We start from the raw sequence: 16,816 nt of genomic DNA, 5'->3' as shown, positions 1-16,816 counted from the left end.
GGCAGGCTGGTTGTAGAGCCCAAGGTTCTTTTCACCTCTATGCTTTACTTCTAATACAGGCAACTTTTGAATAGTTTCTTTGCCAGATGCCGTGTGTGTGTATCTCTGAGTGTGGCTTCTCCCATCAACAGCTTCCTAAACTTGGCTCTTGAACCTGATCTTGTGAGATTGCTCAATGCATCAGTCATCGTCTCTCTTTGCTGTTTAAGTTGCCACTGCACCATGGTGCCATTCCGCTACTGAGGGGCAGAAAAGGGAGTGGAAAAATTGCCACATCCATCATTGTGTTCTTTCTTTGTAAGTTGAAGGAGTAGCAGAAAGACAATGCCAGTTTTGCTGCTTGTCTTGTGAGTGTGAAGTTTTAAAGAATAAGGCAAAATTAATTTTCATATGTTTATGAGTTTATCCAAGGGAGTTCTTACCTCTTGAAATTTCAACTTTGGGCTGCGAAAAATGGATATCATTTTCCTTTAAATAGCAGGATGTTTTAGAACAAGATTATATCTGTCAGAAATGAAAACACTGTATTTATTACTGCATTGTAATCCGTTCATTGCTTTAAGGGCTCTAAGTTCCCAAGGGAACATTAAGATAGCAATGATGTCCCTGAGTGCTGGATTTTGCTTTTGGATCTCTGATTTAACTTGTATGTAAAAGCACGAGTCTTCTGACAATCACCTATTGACAACACATTTGAAAAGAAGCAGACCGACTTCTTCTGGCTGCAGTCTACAGTAATTTTGGATCAAAATATTCCTCCCTTCCCCCATCTCATAGCCTATTTTAGATGATAGCATGCAAATAAGTATGTTTTCCTGCTAATTTCACCCATTTTTGGTTAACTGCCACTCTGAAGATGCAGCTGCCACACATCAGAAGTTGCAAGGAAAGAGGGTGTTGTGGCTGCTGAGAAAGATTTCTCAGTTCTGGACCAGATGCCAGACTCCCCAGAGCTTGCCCAATAACAGTCTGATGCAGAGCCCATGGATGTGGCTCCTTGTTGTGTCTCTTTGTTGAAACTCATCATTCTCTCTTGCACACAAAATCCATTCCCAAGACAGTGGTCCACTTTTTAAGGATTTCCTCCAAAGACTGTGACTTCGGTTGACCTAAGAAGAGGAATTAAGGTGCCCTGATTTACGTGCATACATTAAACAAGTTAAAATAAAGGAACAGACCAGTTTTTAGTTTTCTCATAGATTAAGGAAAAATGTAGGGAAATACCTGCCCCCCCACCCCCCCAATTTGTTTATGAGAGAGTAACTATTGTGCAGAATGCTGATGAGGCCAGAGGTGCTTATCTTCCTTCCCTCCTTCCTTCCTGTCTGCCTTTTTCCTTCCTTCCTTCTGTCTTTCTGTCTTTCATTCTTACAGGTGGTTATTGAGTGCCTGCTATGACAGACTTTGTGCTAGACCCTGAAGATACGATTATAAATAAGACAAACAGAGGTCATAGCCTTTGTAAAACTTGCTGGAAGAGACAGAAAAACAACAAATAATTAACAATAAATTATGCACATAATTATGTGATTACGCTAGGTAAATTCAGTATAGAAAAAGCATAGAATGCGATGCGGGGAATAATGGGGGCCTTAGACTGATGAGCAATGGAGACCCCCAGGGGAAATGCCATGTAAAGTGACACTTGAGAGATGAATAGGAGGAGGCAGGTAGAGGCAACGACATCCCTGGCAGATGAAGAAGGGCCTATGCAGGGAAAGGCTGAAAGGTCCGAGTGGATTCAGAGCTCCAAGTGAGGAACAGAGACGTGCAAGATGCATCTAGAGAGGTAGTCAAGGGCCATAACTTGCAGCACCTGGCGGACATTATCTATAAGTCTGGACTTTATCCTAAGAGCAGGAGGAAGCAACTGAAGGATGAAAGGACCTCCCTGTGTGTGTATGTGTGTGTGTAGATGGTCAAAATTACAGAACTTGATGTATCTTTCTTATGTGTTTGAGAACCTTTTAGAAAATTCCATTGGGAATCCACAATCCTTCTGACATGAGACTTTAACGTTAAGTGCCTTATCCAATTTCAATATGTCAATACCAAATATTTTTTGTGTCTCTCAAATCTTCAAAGTCTTGTGAATCATCCTGAGTAATTTTTGGGACTGAGTTAGTTAGAACTGGCTTCAGAAGACACAGTGAGTGCACAAGACTTCGCTCACTGATTTTTGGTACACCTGAACTGGGGGAATATTTGTGGAATCAGAAAAGGTAGAGCAGAGTCCAAAAGTTCTTGGGAGCTAGTCCTCTAGTTTTTTATTTGTTGTTTTGTCTTTCCAGTGTTTCTGAGAACTGCAAATTTTACTGTTGATGCCGTTTAAATAATATTTGCCCTTGATCTTGACTTTCCTTGCCCAGTGTGCCAGACTGTCTGTTGGCAACTCGATATCATTTCCCATCTTCTCTGCACTACCACTATTCCAGGGGCTTTGAAGAGTAAGAACTAAATTTATTAGAATCTCTGCCCGCAGAATTCTGCTTTAGATTCCACTAGTGAAAGACACTTGTGCAAGAGATGGAAGGCAAAAGAGAATCAGAAGCTATAATTGCTTCTGAGCAGCATGAGTGGGTGTTGGGATGGTAAATGGCAACAATAAAATTTTGCCAGAGGTTTCTGGGTGTTCTGCAATTCCTCAAAACCACTTAGGTGCTAGAGACGGTGAGATCATCAGTGTCACTTTCCTTAAATTCATGCATTTCCTGATTTCTTGAGTGCTAGTGGTGGCTTCCCTAACCTTTTGTCCCTCAGCCTTTCCAAGAGATTTTAAGTCTCTGGTTCCCTGTGTAGGATCCATTTCTGCATGAAATATCTAGAGCGGTTTCTGTTTTCCTAACTGAACTCTGACAGATACAAACCATTCTTAGTTCATATTTGTAAAACTGAATTAAATTTGTTTAGTGAATTGACAACTGTTTTCCAAGAATATGATTTAACAAGCCTGAATGATTTTGCTAATCTTTTCTTGGATATTCTGTTCTTAGTCCTGACTTCTGCACCCCTCCCTAATTCCTCATCCTCCATAAAACTCTCTGCTAGATCTACATAGCCTGTAAATTGAAATCCCCCAACTTCTTAGTTTGGATTATATGGGCCTTATAAGCTGCTTCCCACCGTATTTTGCCTTATCATCTCTGGTCTTGCCCTCTTGAATCCCTAGTACCATGAGTCTCCCATAATGGATGTTTCTGGGTCTCTGCTCATATGTTTCTCTCTGCTTAGATGTATACTTCTTGTTTTTCTACTAAACCCACACACATTCTTGAAGATCCAGCTCAAATATCTCTTCTCCTTCTTCACGTTTTTTTCTCATGACTCTCACCAACAACCCCAACTAAACCTCAATAGCAACCCGTATGTAAGCCTAACACATGTTATTATATTGTTTTCTAGCTATTTGGGTTTTTCAGTTTTCACATTCACTTGATAGCAAATTCTCTGAGGAATGGAGCTCATTCATTTTTATTAATCTCAAGAACTTAGAACTCAATAAATGGTCATGAACTTGAAATATTGAATTGGAATAGACTGTTACCTATGTGCCATGTGTACAAAAAAACAGCTAGAAGAACCACTAGAATCTTTTCAATAAAAGCAAAAAACTTTTCAAATTGATCTAATGCTTCCTAAAGTAGACTAGGGAAAATTTTGACTTTACTCTTATCTTGCAAAAAAGAAGAAAACTACTAAAGGCATTTTCTTGCTTTTCAAAAACTGATGTTTTGAATATGTATTTTTTTTCAAGATACAAAAATGTAACTCCAGCTATAGCCTTTGGGCATAGTGCAGTTATAAATATAACATTAAAATACAAGTATACATCATAATTTAATTGTATCATACAACACAGGGGAGGGAAGAGAGCGAGGACAGCGTGTAACTTGCAATCGAAGCTTCTCCTGGACAGCCAGCGGTGTGGGGCAGAGATGAGAGAGCAGAGCATGAGTGGGCCGTGAGGAATCTTATGGCCTTAACTGGGATTGCGTTGAAGAATAGCTATATGAAGTCTTTGGCGTCCCATCTGGCAAAACAGTCCTACATGGTTCTCCCAATCACAGCCCTTGACAAACCCAAGGAGCAGTTTTACATCCTGAGTCCTGATGAAATGGGCATAAGCACAAAGAGTATGATAAATGGCAAAAGCTTTGTGGTAACACTCTCAATGCCAACAGACTTAATTCTTAATTTTTATGTGTTACTGGCTCAGTGTGGAATTTTGAGCAAGTTATTCAATATCTTTGGGCCTCTGGTGCCTCATCTATTTATGGGGCCAGTAATGTGTGACTTGCACTTACTTCACAAGATTGTTTTGTACTTTTCTTCTGGACATTTACGTATCCAGTTCCAAAGCTGACTCCAGGCAAGAGTATGAAGTGGAGAAGGTTTTTTCTTGGTGCCGTCCCATAGCCAAAGTCAGAATTCCATCCTCCTTTCTGATTCCTCATTCTACCATGGTTCCTATTCCTAATGGGCCCTGCTAGACAGCATGTTAACTGTCCTTTGAGTTATAGGTGACGTTTGCATAGCATTTTACAACATATGTGAGGATTTATTTGACCCTTACAATAGCTTTGGGAGATAGGAATTATTATGATTCATATTTTCCAGACCACGAAATTGAGACACAGGTATACATTAAGAATTTTACTCAGAACCACATACTCAACAAGTGGTATGTCTGGGTTTGGAACTCAAGAAGTTTACTTGACAAAACTAATACTTCTGAGGGAATACATGAAATTCTTGAAGATTTAAAAGTTTTGGAACATAAAAGAATGAGCTTATATAGGAGCTCCCTGGGGGTAAGCTTCATACTCATCTTATCCATGGTTGGATTCTCAGCCCACAGCAAAGTGCCTCACTTGTAGTAGTCACTATTTCAAAATAATAGATGAGTGAATGAATGAACTAATGAATAGGATGGCAGTGATAGTCTTGACCTATCTATATATCTCTGTATTTATGGCCTATCTATATATAGATGTGTGTGTCTATATCTTATATACACATTTAGCTATGTACATGTATGCATATGTGTGTATATACATATTTATTTTGTTGTTTTTTACAATTAGATTATCCTTTCTCATTTCATTGTTTTTCTTGACAAAAATCCTAACCTCTACATTTTTATTCCTTTTTTTTATGCAGTGACGAAATTCTAGGCTGGTCATTACAAGGATATTTTTGGATTTTTAAAATAAATTTTTTCTTTGGAATAACTTTATATTTGCATAAAAGTTGCAAAAAGAATACAGAGAGTTTTGGCATACCCCTCACCCAGCTTCCCCAAATGTTCACATCCTACTTTACCGTGGTTTATTTGTCAAACCTAAGAAACCCACGCTGGTATATTACTATTAATTAAACTCCAGACTTTATTTAGATTTCACTAGCTTTTCCACTAATGTTCTTTTTCTGTTCCAGGATCAAATTCATGATACCACATTGCATTTAAATGTCGTATTTTAGTCTCCTCTGGTCTGCAACAGTTTCTCAGTCTTTCCTTATTTCTATCACCTCAACAGTTTTGAAGATTCCTGGTCAGTTATTGTGTAGAATGTCCCTTAATTTAGATTTGTCTGATTTGACTGTGGTTATAAGTTTTGGGGATGAATACCACAGAGGTGAAATGCCCTTCTTGTCATATCCTATCAGGGAGTTCACGTTATCAACATGACTTATCATTGGTGATATTAATCTTGATCATCTGGCCCAGGTAGGATTTGGCAAATTTCTCCACTCTAAACTTACTCCCCATGTCCTCCTTGCATACTCTATTCTTTGGAAGAAAGTCACTAAATCCAGTCCGGTTCAAGGGCAGGGAAGGTAGCTGGGGCAGTGGGGGGGAGGGCATTAAGAACCATCTCCTGGAGTGGAGCGTATCTGTATAAATTATTCAAAATTCTTCTGAAAGGAAGATTTTCTCTTCTTCTCATTTATTTATTTATTCCTTCACTTATTTATAGCAATATGGACTCATATATATTTATTTTATACTTTGGGCTATAATTGAATACTGCTATTTATTTTGTTGATCCATTGTTCCAGCTTTGATTTTTTTTTTTAAGATTTTCATTTTTATGGTCTCTCACTTATCAAAAGGGTGCCACCATCTTAGCCTAGCACCATCAAAATTGGTTGGCTCGAGACTTAATCTCGTGACATTGAAGGCTCCCATTACATCCTCATGTTGCAATTAGTCATAGATTTTCTTTTCTGTGTGCTCAACAATTCACTGAAGTCAATCCCATCTCCCTTCCCCAAGACCACTGGTGATGGTTTCAGACTATGATGTGGGGTTCCTAAGGCTGCTTCTGAAAAGCAAAAATGTAGTGAAAGTTGTAAAGGGCTGAGTGTCTGACATTTCAACACTTCAAAATGATCTTTGGGAAAGCAGGGAGGAATGGGGGAAAAATTCCCGTGAGATTCCATTCACTGTTCCCTTGACTTCTTCGATTTCAGTAGCAATTGGAGGCTTAAGACAGGTGATGAATTTGGTCCAGAGTGAGGTTAGTTGAGAAGGAAATGAAAACAGAGGTTTAACAGGAAGATTAGTGGACTTTCTACCTCTGGGCAATAAATGTCTGCTTTGGTCCTCACTAATCAGTTTTCCACATGCCTCATGCCATTTGCCTTACTTAGGATGAGTTGTTAGAGCTCCATTAGGAAGTGTTCAAATCACTGTTTTGAACAGGCTGAGTTTTTTTTTCCGATGCCCTCCTTTTAACCCACTTCCTTTTTTCTGAGTGTAGGCACACAGAGGCCTGGTCAAGGGGGAAATTATGCTGATTAGGAAGCATGGTCCAATTAAAGCAGACATGATGGGGAAATTGCCTTGGAGTCCAAATATGTGACTCCAGGATAGAGAGGCCTCTTTAACACCTGCGATGAGAGTGTACAAATTCCATAGCTCACAGCTTGGGGCAGAGAGAATAGGCATCTGATAAATTTGCTTGTAAAAACTATTGGAGCCAGCTAAATAATAATACGTCCCTTGACAGGGAGGGAAAACTGTGTGGTTTCCTTTAGTCCTGTGATGTTTAGAAGACATCTAAATATTAAAGAGGCAGAAAGAGGAAGATTAGAGAAAGATGGAGCATAAATAGTCCTTAATTAACTCCCTTCAAATCTGTAACCTTTTACTTCCATTCTCTCCCCTCCATTCCCACCAAAACCTCAGGTTTTCTTGTCCCCCACTTCCCTCAATTTATAATGAGCATTTATATCATAAGATCACAACTTTAGCAGTGTTGCAAATCTAAAATTATTTCAGCTTTAGGAGCGAGGATAGCAGAGGGTCAGGGGACATAAAGGAGAAATTGCTCATTTTGAAATGCCCTTTGAAGTGCTCCTCGTACCCTCTGTTTAGTTTTGAGAAAGTTTCACAGTAGTTGACAGATTATGTAATCCACTCTCCCACTGATAATTTTTTGGCATGGGGAGATTGTACAGGTATTTCGATTTTAGCCAGTCTCTAGTTAATAATCAATAGTCCTGTTGTCTAATGAAGTGATGGCCTTGACACCCTGGCCTTTGTGCAGTGTTAAAATAACATTGATCGCTATCATTATCATATGCCCTTGATACACTGAATAAGGACGTGGATATCAATCTTGGAGCAAAGTAACATTTCATAAATCTTGTAGAAAGAACCAGGATTGTCCAAACAGGCATATGCTTCTTGACAGCAATGTGACAGAGCAGTCTAAGACACAGATAATTTATAATTTATCTCTAAACTCAGATTGAAGAAAGACTCAAAAGTAACATTTCATGTAAAAAGTGTTTCTTTATCGGCCAAAGAGGACAAGGGAGCCTTTAGATTTTCTTTTTTACAGTAGATAGGATTGGGCGGGAGGCTCCCATGGCCCTTCTGGGGTGGAGGGATGGAGGAAGAGGTGAGTAATTTCTCTTGGTTATTTGGAATGGAATTTGTATGGAGAACACTTTGGAACAGGACAGGCTTTCATTCAGTCCGACTGAGGAGCTGGATGGAAAAGGATTTGTTTTTCTAATAAACTGTTGGTCAGAATCTCAGATTTCAAATTTTTTCACTCACATTTAATATTTTAATCTCTACAACTAGTTTCTTATTAAGAAAAAGTAGTTATCCAGGTGATTATTCTGATTCTCCTAGTATTAATGGATTGAATTCATCCTTATTGCTAGATAACAAAAGATAAAAAATCAGGAATATTGGATCAAAATTTCAAGATAAAATTCTTTCTTTGATAGCATTCCTCTTCTAAAACAATACATTCATGGTTCATAGTCTTTGGTAGGCACTCGCACCGCAAATACAAAGAGACATTTGTTCAGAGAAGAAGGCCTCCACCCAATAATTTCCCAGCCCAGAATAGTTACAGAGAGTTGTGTGAAGATTCTGAGGATCCGAGTGTAAATAATTCACAGCAGTTACATTTGTGTTACAGAATTATCCCTGCACAGTCCACAGCCTTCCAGAATGAGTAAACAAGAAGAAAGTGTACAACAAGTTCTTGAAATCTGCTGAATTCTCAAATGGAGAAATTCGCTTAAAGGAGGCAAAGGAGATCAGGAGTCTCACCCAGGAGGCAGGCAGGTGAAACACCAGGATGGCTTTCTTCTCATTTCAGAAGGCAAAGATGGCCTCCTATTTTTATTTTATCATTTTAATTTTATTGAAACATATTTTTATTTTTTATTTCTGTTTGTTTAAATGTATTTACTGTTACTAATTTAAGAATGTAAAGATGGTCTCCTACTTAAAAAATAAACACTGGTTTTGTTTCTTAAGGTACAAAGAGGTATTACTCATGAAAAACCAGAGGTATGTGTTGTGTGTTATGCATGTGCATGTGTGCCTGTGTATATTTCCACTCTATACACACACAAAGCTCTTATTAGTGCTACTGAGGATATGGCTGCCAGACAGAAAAACGTACCTCTTGGGCCAGCCTCATGGCCTAGTGGTTAAGTTCAGTGTGCTCCGCTCTGGTGGCCCATGTTCAGTTCCCAAATGCGGACCTACACCGCTCAGTTAAGTGTCCGTACTGTGCTGGTGCAGCCCACAGACTGAAAAATCGAGGAAGATTGGCATGAATGTCAGCTCAGGGTGAATCTTCCTCAGAAAAAAAAAAAACTACCTCTTTGTAAATTGAGTGTGAAATAGATATTTTATAAAAATAAGTTTTAATTGTTACATACTAAAATCTACTTAGATATGTGCAATATCTGCAGATATTTAATCTGGCTGGTAGTAATTGAAATAAAATTAAGAGAATCCAAGGCTACGACAATTCTTTTTCCTTCTTTGGCTTCCTCTTAGAGGATTATTATTTTACACTTTTATTTACAGGATATTTGTGGAGGTTACGTTTCAAAGATCGAGTAAAAAGAGTAAAAGGCGCACCAGCTCTTTCTGAAAGCTTGTTCTCAGAAACCTCGAGGTGGAGAGTGAGAAGGATGCATAGATCTATGTGCCCACAGGTAGGTATTCACTTGTCTGTAGTCGTTTTGGGCGCTCACACTTAGTCAAAGACACTCCTGAAGGAAGCGTAGTAGGGATGGTGTGCAGGAGGATTGCTCTCCTGACTAAAGCCTGAAGCCTTTTTTAATAAATGATTTCCTTCCCTTAAACAAAGGAGGAGAGCTTCCGGCTGTGTAAAACCTTTACTCACTAATCTGCCAAAAATGTAAATATTTTTACAAATATGTTATTTACTAGGCAGGAAGCTTTTGGGGAGGTGGTGGGTGGTAGAGGAACACAGATCAATGTGCCGGCAGTAAGAGCTTTATGACCACTCCAGACCCAACTGTCATTCCTCCGGTACCTCCTGTCAGTCTGACTAAATTCTGTCATCCCTCAACCCGGTTTAAATTAACAGGTAATTTGTAAATGTCACTTCAGGTTAGGCCGCTCATTTTGTTTCTACTCTACCAATGCAAAGTCTAGGACTAATTTTTCTTGTCTTCTTTTAATAGGATTTTCATTTATAAATAGAATTATGTTCTGAAAATAAATTACAGTAAGTGATGCACAGAACGGGGAGCAGCAGCACTTTCATAGAATTTCAAGCACCTACATCAGAAGAGATTAATAAAAACACTTCAAAGGCTAAATTCTATTTAAGCAGAAGACAGCTTTTGGTTAATATTTAATCTGAGTAACAGAGATCTTGGTGGAAAATATAGTTTTTTAATATCTAAATTAATTTTCAAAACAAAACCATTAATTTTGTTTGGAGAGTTTGTGCAGTGGGAAAGTTTTAGTAATATATTTGTAGAGGGAAAAGTTAATCAATTAATTTTGCGGCGAAAAAATTAGCTTTTAATATTGTGTTTGTTCTAAATGAATTCTTATTATTTGATCAGGTGTAGTGCTTTAGAATTCTTCTTCCTGAGCCTTTTCCATCTTAGTAGGCAAAGGAGAAGTCTCTAGGGGAGGGATCTTTTTTCTAATCACTCTTCCGTGGCTGCCATGCCCTTTGCCTGGTCCTTTATGTAAAAGGCCTCAAGCTGGCACCCTGTGCCTCTCCACCCCTGAAGGCTGCGAGGCTGGCTAATGGGCTTTGGCGTGTGGAAAGCTTATGGCACTGTCGCCATAGTGGGTCCATTGCAAACATGGGATTTTTCGCAGAGAGGCAATTGTGATTAGAGACGCAGTGGGAAATCATGTTAGGTTGACAGGGAAAATGAGAGCTCTTGCTCTCCAAGTCACCGGACAAATACCCACCAGATGTTAACTGATTGAGACAAACAATGTGTGTATGTAGGTATATGACTTGAATAAAGAAATTCATGGAACTATCAAGTCAATCATTTGTGCCACCTCCCAGTTCTGTCATTTACTAGCTTTGCCACCTTAGACGTGTCCTTTCTCCTTTCTGAGTTAGAAAATGCACAGTAAATGTAATACTGTGTCTGGTCTGACTCAGGGAGGGTTTATGTAGCTGAACCACGCTGCCCATGCTATAATCCTATTTTGTGAGAGCTGTAGGCTTTTTAACAAAACCACAGCCTTTACTACTCTCCTAATCAGGACTGGGTACGGCTGGACTGAGAGACCTTTGTCTTTCTTCTGTCTTGCAGCTGGGGCAGCACCATTTTAACAGGAAGATAAAGGGCATCTTTAATACTTAGGATCTGAAATTAGTTTAACAGAAGCTCCAGGTTCAGTCCAACTAACCATTCTGATGCTGTGTTCTCCTACCTTCTCCCTTCATCCTATTTTGCCAATGCTCCTCTTGGACTCTTCTCTCTATATTGAGTGGGAGATGTGGAGACAAAGAAATTCCCATTGTGTTTGGTCCAAGCCTTCACCAAGTTCCTTCTCCATCTCTTCTCTACTGTGGTTCAATGAATAAGTGCCCTGTGGACTTTTTAATTCCCTAAAGTGACTATCTTCTTACTGGACATAGATGTTTAATAATTACAGTCATGTAATCTCATTATAGAAATTTGGGGAATGGGAAAATTGTTACTTAGAACCCCACCATCCTCACATGCTGTTGTCATATTCCCTTCAAGTATTTTTTTCATATCAGCTTTTTAATTCCAATGTAATTTTTATCAGTATACATATTATTTATAACATTTTTCTCTTAATGTGCCATTTCCTTTGCCCATGTTTTCACACAGCTTTTATAGTAATCATATTTCTAAAAGAAAAGATTATTAATTAAAGGAAGCACAATCTGAACTCTTTTAACAAATATCAATATTGCACTCACTTTAGGAATAGTGATTGAGAAGATTTTATGTATCTTGCATTTTGCTATTAACAATTTCTTCCCAATGACAAAGAACTAACATTTTCGCTTGGAAACAGTGCTGCCATCGGCATGGCTCCATTTGCTCAGGGCTGGGCCTCTCTGTGGGGTATCCACCTGGTAGAGGGGGCTCTGCATTCTCTATCAAACACCTCTTCACCCTGTGTTGAAGCTTGTTCACATGCATGAGGACTTCTTTTTGGTAGATGATATATGTCAGAAAATATTTGGCTATGAACCAATTCAGAAAGAACAGGGAGAGAGAGTGAGCAAGACAGACAGAGCATCCTTCTTCCTTGCCGCCTTAAATAATTCAAGAAAAGAGTACTCTTTACAATGGACTGCGTTAAATGCACAAAAAAGTGTCACTTTTACCCAGTTTTTTTTTTATTATATTAATAGCATTTTTATTTAATATCTTTCCTCTTAAGCCTTTTTTTTGGGGGGGGGGGAACTGATGTAGACTGTTAGGGTAGAGGGCCAGGGAAAGTGTATTTTAAATCTCTGAGTCATTATATTAGCTTTTAACAAATTGCTACCGAGGGACAGTGAGTGAATTTTTATTGATAAAGAAAGAATGGAGGATTGCTTCCTCTCTCTGTCTCTTGTATGCATGCACGCTTCTTAATTGAATAATTTCACTCTAAATTCTCATTAGGATTAGAAGGATTATTGGAGGTGGTAGGTGACCCCCACATCCTAGAATAACTTGTCATCCTCTTAAAAATAATAAATTGTCTTCAGGTTTTCATTGAAACCATAGGTTAAAACTAAAGCCCCAAAGGAGAAATTTAGCACTGATGAGCGTCAATCCCAACTTTGCATTAGTTTACCATGTTAATTTATGACAAATCTACCCTTTTTTCCCCTACAATATTCTTACTTGTAGCTAGAAGAAATAATTGGTAAGGTGGAGACATCATTACCAGTCAAGTCTCCTGAAATTGACTTTAAAAATTCTTGCAAAATATAAAGCATATGCTTAAGAATAATATTAATTTGGTTGTGGGCAGTTTGCATGTGCTTTTTAAAAAACATGTAATAAAAAAAAAGACCTGCTTCTTGTTTACACAGCCCAGTACTTTGAAATTTCTCATGACGCAAAGCAGTCCTTCATGTACATAACCTATGAATTATCCTTGAAATAAAATGTTTAATTACAGTTGACATTTCTGAACCCATTGCAGGTGGTGCCCATCTGAAGAGTGACATTGTTTACTACACTACAAGGCTCCGGGCCTGGTGTCAGAGATTATAAACCAATTTCCATCCCAGCTCTAATGCTGGTTTAATATCAGAAGAAGAACTTTACTGTGTAAATATTAAACATTTTGTTTAAATATTAAGTACCAAAGGTCTTTTCCTTTTGATTATTAAAACAGGAAGGGCCCCAACTTTGAAAGAGGTTCCTTGTTGTATTAAGAAAATGACTGGTTCTTTACCTGCAGGTTAATTATCACTGGCCGGAGACGCATGCTTGGGCAAAATGTCAGTTGTCTACTGGTACCGTTGTGAACCTCGATCCTTAATAGCTGACCAAGAGTCTGTATCACTAATAATGAGCTTATAGGAATTGTGCGTTTTCTGTTACTCGTTATCCAGGAAGTGGTCTTATGATAATTGACCAAAAAAAGCAGTCTCCTTGCTGGACGCAGGTAGAGCAGGAGAGGGAATCTCAGGGAAGAGGCTCCTGAGTGACCCAACTTTTGCATTCCTTGGTTTGATCAACACCAAACTGCAAAGGAGCTGATCATCTGAAGGATTGACAAGGAAGGATCCACTGTGAAACATATGCTTGTTTGCCCACCTAAGACTGAAATTAAACCAGGGAAGTGGAAATTTATGAATACCTGTCCCGCAGACAAATATTCAAGATGGATGCAAACTCTCCACTGAGAGATTACATCTTCCACGTAATTGCAACGGGAGCTACCGTGAGAATATCACAATTCCTCTCAATCATGGAAAAATGAGCTGTGTTTTTTATTCTGTGGTACATAGGGTTTGCTAGCTTTGTATCCTTTATTTTACGCATTGTCTTTAAATCCTTGAGTGAGAACATTCTGCATCTATTAGGCAAGTCTGAGACATCCAGATGTTGCTCTTAAATTGATAGCTCTTGGGTCTGCCTTATTGAAGTGCTTATAAGAAGGCAAATAAACGCTGGTTTTAGGCTTTTGGTATTCAAATAAATTCAACACCCCTAAATATGGAAGCGTCTTTAGAATTCTGTCTGAGAAAGATGATGAAACCAGGCAAATCTCGTTAGAGGAATGTTTTAGAGCACAGCGGTTTGATGAGAAAAGGGAAAAGGGCCTTTGCTGATTTTTTTCCTAGAATTGTTGAACCTAATAATATTTACATGTAGAGGGTTGGATGGTGACATTACAAAGCAGCTTATAGGACATGCGTCAATTTACCAGTACCTCACAAGCACTTTAAAAAACCCTTTTCAACTATTTAATTGATTAACATATGTGGATATTGAGCAACTATTTTTGCCTGACATTTTGGTGAGCCTTTAGACACTTAAGGTACATATAAAAAGTCGAGGTTAATTTACTTAATCCAGTCAGAAAAGTGTTTTACTTATTAAACTGTTCAATGGTAGGAAAACAAATTTGGCTAGCTAAGGTGTGATCAGATTTTATGGGACTTTAGCAACTAGAGAAACGAGGTTGGGAGCAGTACTATCCTTGAGCTGCGTGATTTGGGGAGACTTATGTCACAGTGGTAAGAGGGACATTTGGTAAGGGGAGAGACTAGGACTGGAGAACCCCACTGGAAGCTATGGCAGTAGTCCACTCAGATTAAAAAGGGTTTAGGTTATTGCGGTAACAGTGGACATGAACAGGAGAGGTGGTTTCTAGAAAATTTTATGTTTGGTGGTTACTAGTAGCTCTTTAAAAATTATGTTTCTCATTATTTTTCCTCATATGAGAGGTATGGAAAATGTAACCCCATGGCCAGAGAATGAGTCAAGGGTTTGGAAGGCAGGCATTGTTTTCTTGGTGAGATTAGTGACACTATGTGACTTTGGACTTTCTATACCTTCTGGCTGCCCTGCCCTGACATTCAATATGACCACAGCAGATGATCTAACTACCAGAGAAGACTTTGAACATGTTTCGAGGTACCTGTGTGAAAGATTCTTTAGAATTAAAAGAATTCTTCTTAATATCCATGGCAATTTTTTTTCATTCCAACCACCCAAAGGGAGGAGGCCAGCTGACATTTTGAGTCAAAACTCATACATTGTTAACCTTTTAAACATTAGTTTGCCTTTTCCTCATTTGTGTGTCATTTGTTAGTATCCTTCAAAAATTTCCTTTTTGAAAGATTTAGACTGCTGCTTATTTAATTTGGTAGTTCAATTAAATATGATTCCATTTCCAATGCCTACTTTAGCGAAATCTTTGAGATCCCTCCTTAGTTGAGATTTCTTTAGTCTTAGGGTGCTATTTTCCAAGTACGAATATACTTTAAATTGTGAGGAACTTTTTATGGTTAAGAATGTTCACAGTGACTATAGTTAATAATATTGTATTTTATATATGAAAGTTGCTGGGAGAGTAAATCTTTAAAGTTCTCATCATAAGAAAAAACATCATAGCTATGTATGGTGACGGATATAACTAGACTTATTGTGGTGATCATTTTGCCATTTATACGAATGTCGAATCATAATGTTGTATACCCGAAACTAATATAATTTATATGTCAATTATATCTCAATAAAAAGTCTTCATATTTTCTACTAATACCTCTTGCTTACTTTTCACTCAAAAAGCAACAGACTTCTTATTATACAAAAAGATCTCTGCCATACACACTAAAGATATAATAACCAGTGATATTCGTTCATTCAGAAATATATCTATGATATAGAAAGCACATGCCAAGTGTATAATGTGTCAGGAGATAAAAGGTGAACTCCAACTGAAGAAATCTTTGAACTGGGGCCTGGACAGAGGTGGGGTTATGATAGGGAAGGACAGCATACTCAGCTCAGGCATGCTTTTTGCAAAGATATCAAGACACCAAAGTCTAAGGTGTGGTGAGGAGAGACAAAGGAGGCCAGGGGTGGCCACTCGGAAGTCTATGCTTAGTCCACGTTTGGTACACACAGTGCACAGATAGAAATGTTTGAATGCTATAAAATGGAAAGAAAATATGGGGATAATAGTAGATATCAAGAGGAAGAGGAAAAGGAGTCTGATCAAGCTAAATTGGCCTATTTTTGAAAAAGTGTAGCTGTTTAGAATTGTGCAATGGGATTTTCTTTCTGTTCATTTCATAAGAGAAGATCATTTTTAGCACTGTGTCCTGGTGTTCCGTGCTCCTTGGTTAAAGGTCATCTCCTCCAACTCATTAGAAGCAAATGGAACAATCAACTTCCCCCACCGCTGATTTCTATTTCAAGGAACCTGCAAAATATATTCCATTTTTATAAGTATCATTGATAAGAGTGCTTCCACTTCACTCCTGGGCTCTTTACAGACCACGTTGTTCTTGGAAATGTTGAAATATTAAAACCCAGGCATTATGAAGATTCATGGATAAGTTCTCTGGAGATTCTTGAAACAAGAGTCACCTTATGAGAAGTAGAGCATGCTGGTATTTTAGGTAATACTACTCTGTAAATACAAATCACCACAATTATAATTGGTACTCCTTTTACAGAATGAAAGTGATTGTTTCTCTGAGTTCTTAGGAGAAAAAAAAGACCTTCATAAATCCACTCTCAGTCTAGGGAAAAGGAACACTCAAAAATCTAATGTTGACATGAAAATAGAACAATTTTTCTAGATGAGAACAAGTACATTAAAGAAGAAATTATGTTCTATCCAAAGTCGACTTTGTACATATTATGGTCCTTCCTGTAGACTCCTCGATGATAGGAACCACTTTTGAGTTTCTCAGGAAACATGTGAAATGTGCTTTTTTCAAGATATTTTGACCTGGCTTCTGGTTACCGGATGCATTAGTAAAATTGCTTTCAGTTTTTGAAAAGAAAAAAATACGTGTCTTCATAGTAGATTTGCTTAAAAATT

The 16,816-nt window shown here is 38.2% G+C and overlaps 1 long non-coding RNA gene across 2 annotated transcripts; it reads left to right on the top strand.

The window, feature by feature from the left end:
• The first annotated feature begins 8,379 nt into the window (after positions 1 to 8,379).
• On the top strand, positions 8,380 to 15,522 carry LOC123277735 (uncharacterized). 2 transcript variants are annotated; one of them, XR_011494752.1, is made up of 4 exons: positions 8,380 to 8,593; positions 8,789 to 8,821; positions 9,350 to 9,480; positions 12,950 to 15,522. It is a non-coding gene; the product is annotated as an uncharacterized lncRNA (long non-coding RNA). The 2 variants fall into 2 exon arrangements; XR_011494753.1 differs by lacking the exon at positions 8,789 to 8,821 and having other exon boundaries at positions 12,950 to 15,521.
• Positions 15,523 to 16,816: the final 1,294 nt, after the last annotated feature.

The sequence above is a fragment of the Equus asinus genome, chromosome 16, assembly GCF_041296235.1.
Source record: "Equus asinus isolate D_3611 breed Donkey chromosome 16, EquAss-T2T_v2, whole genome shotgun sequence".
NCBI lineage: Eukaryota > Metazoa > Chordata > Mammalia > Perissodactyla > Equidae > Equus > Equus asinus.
The sequence above is the reverse complement of the archived record's forward strand: the minus strand, read 5'-3'. Positions and strand labels throughout refer to the sequence as shown.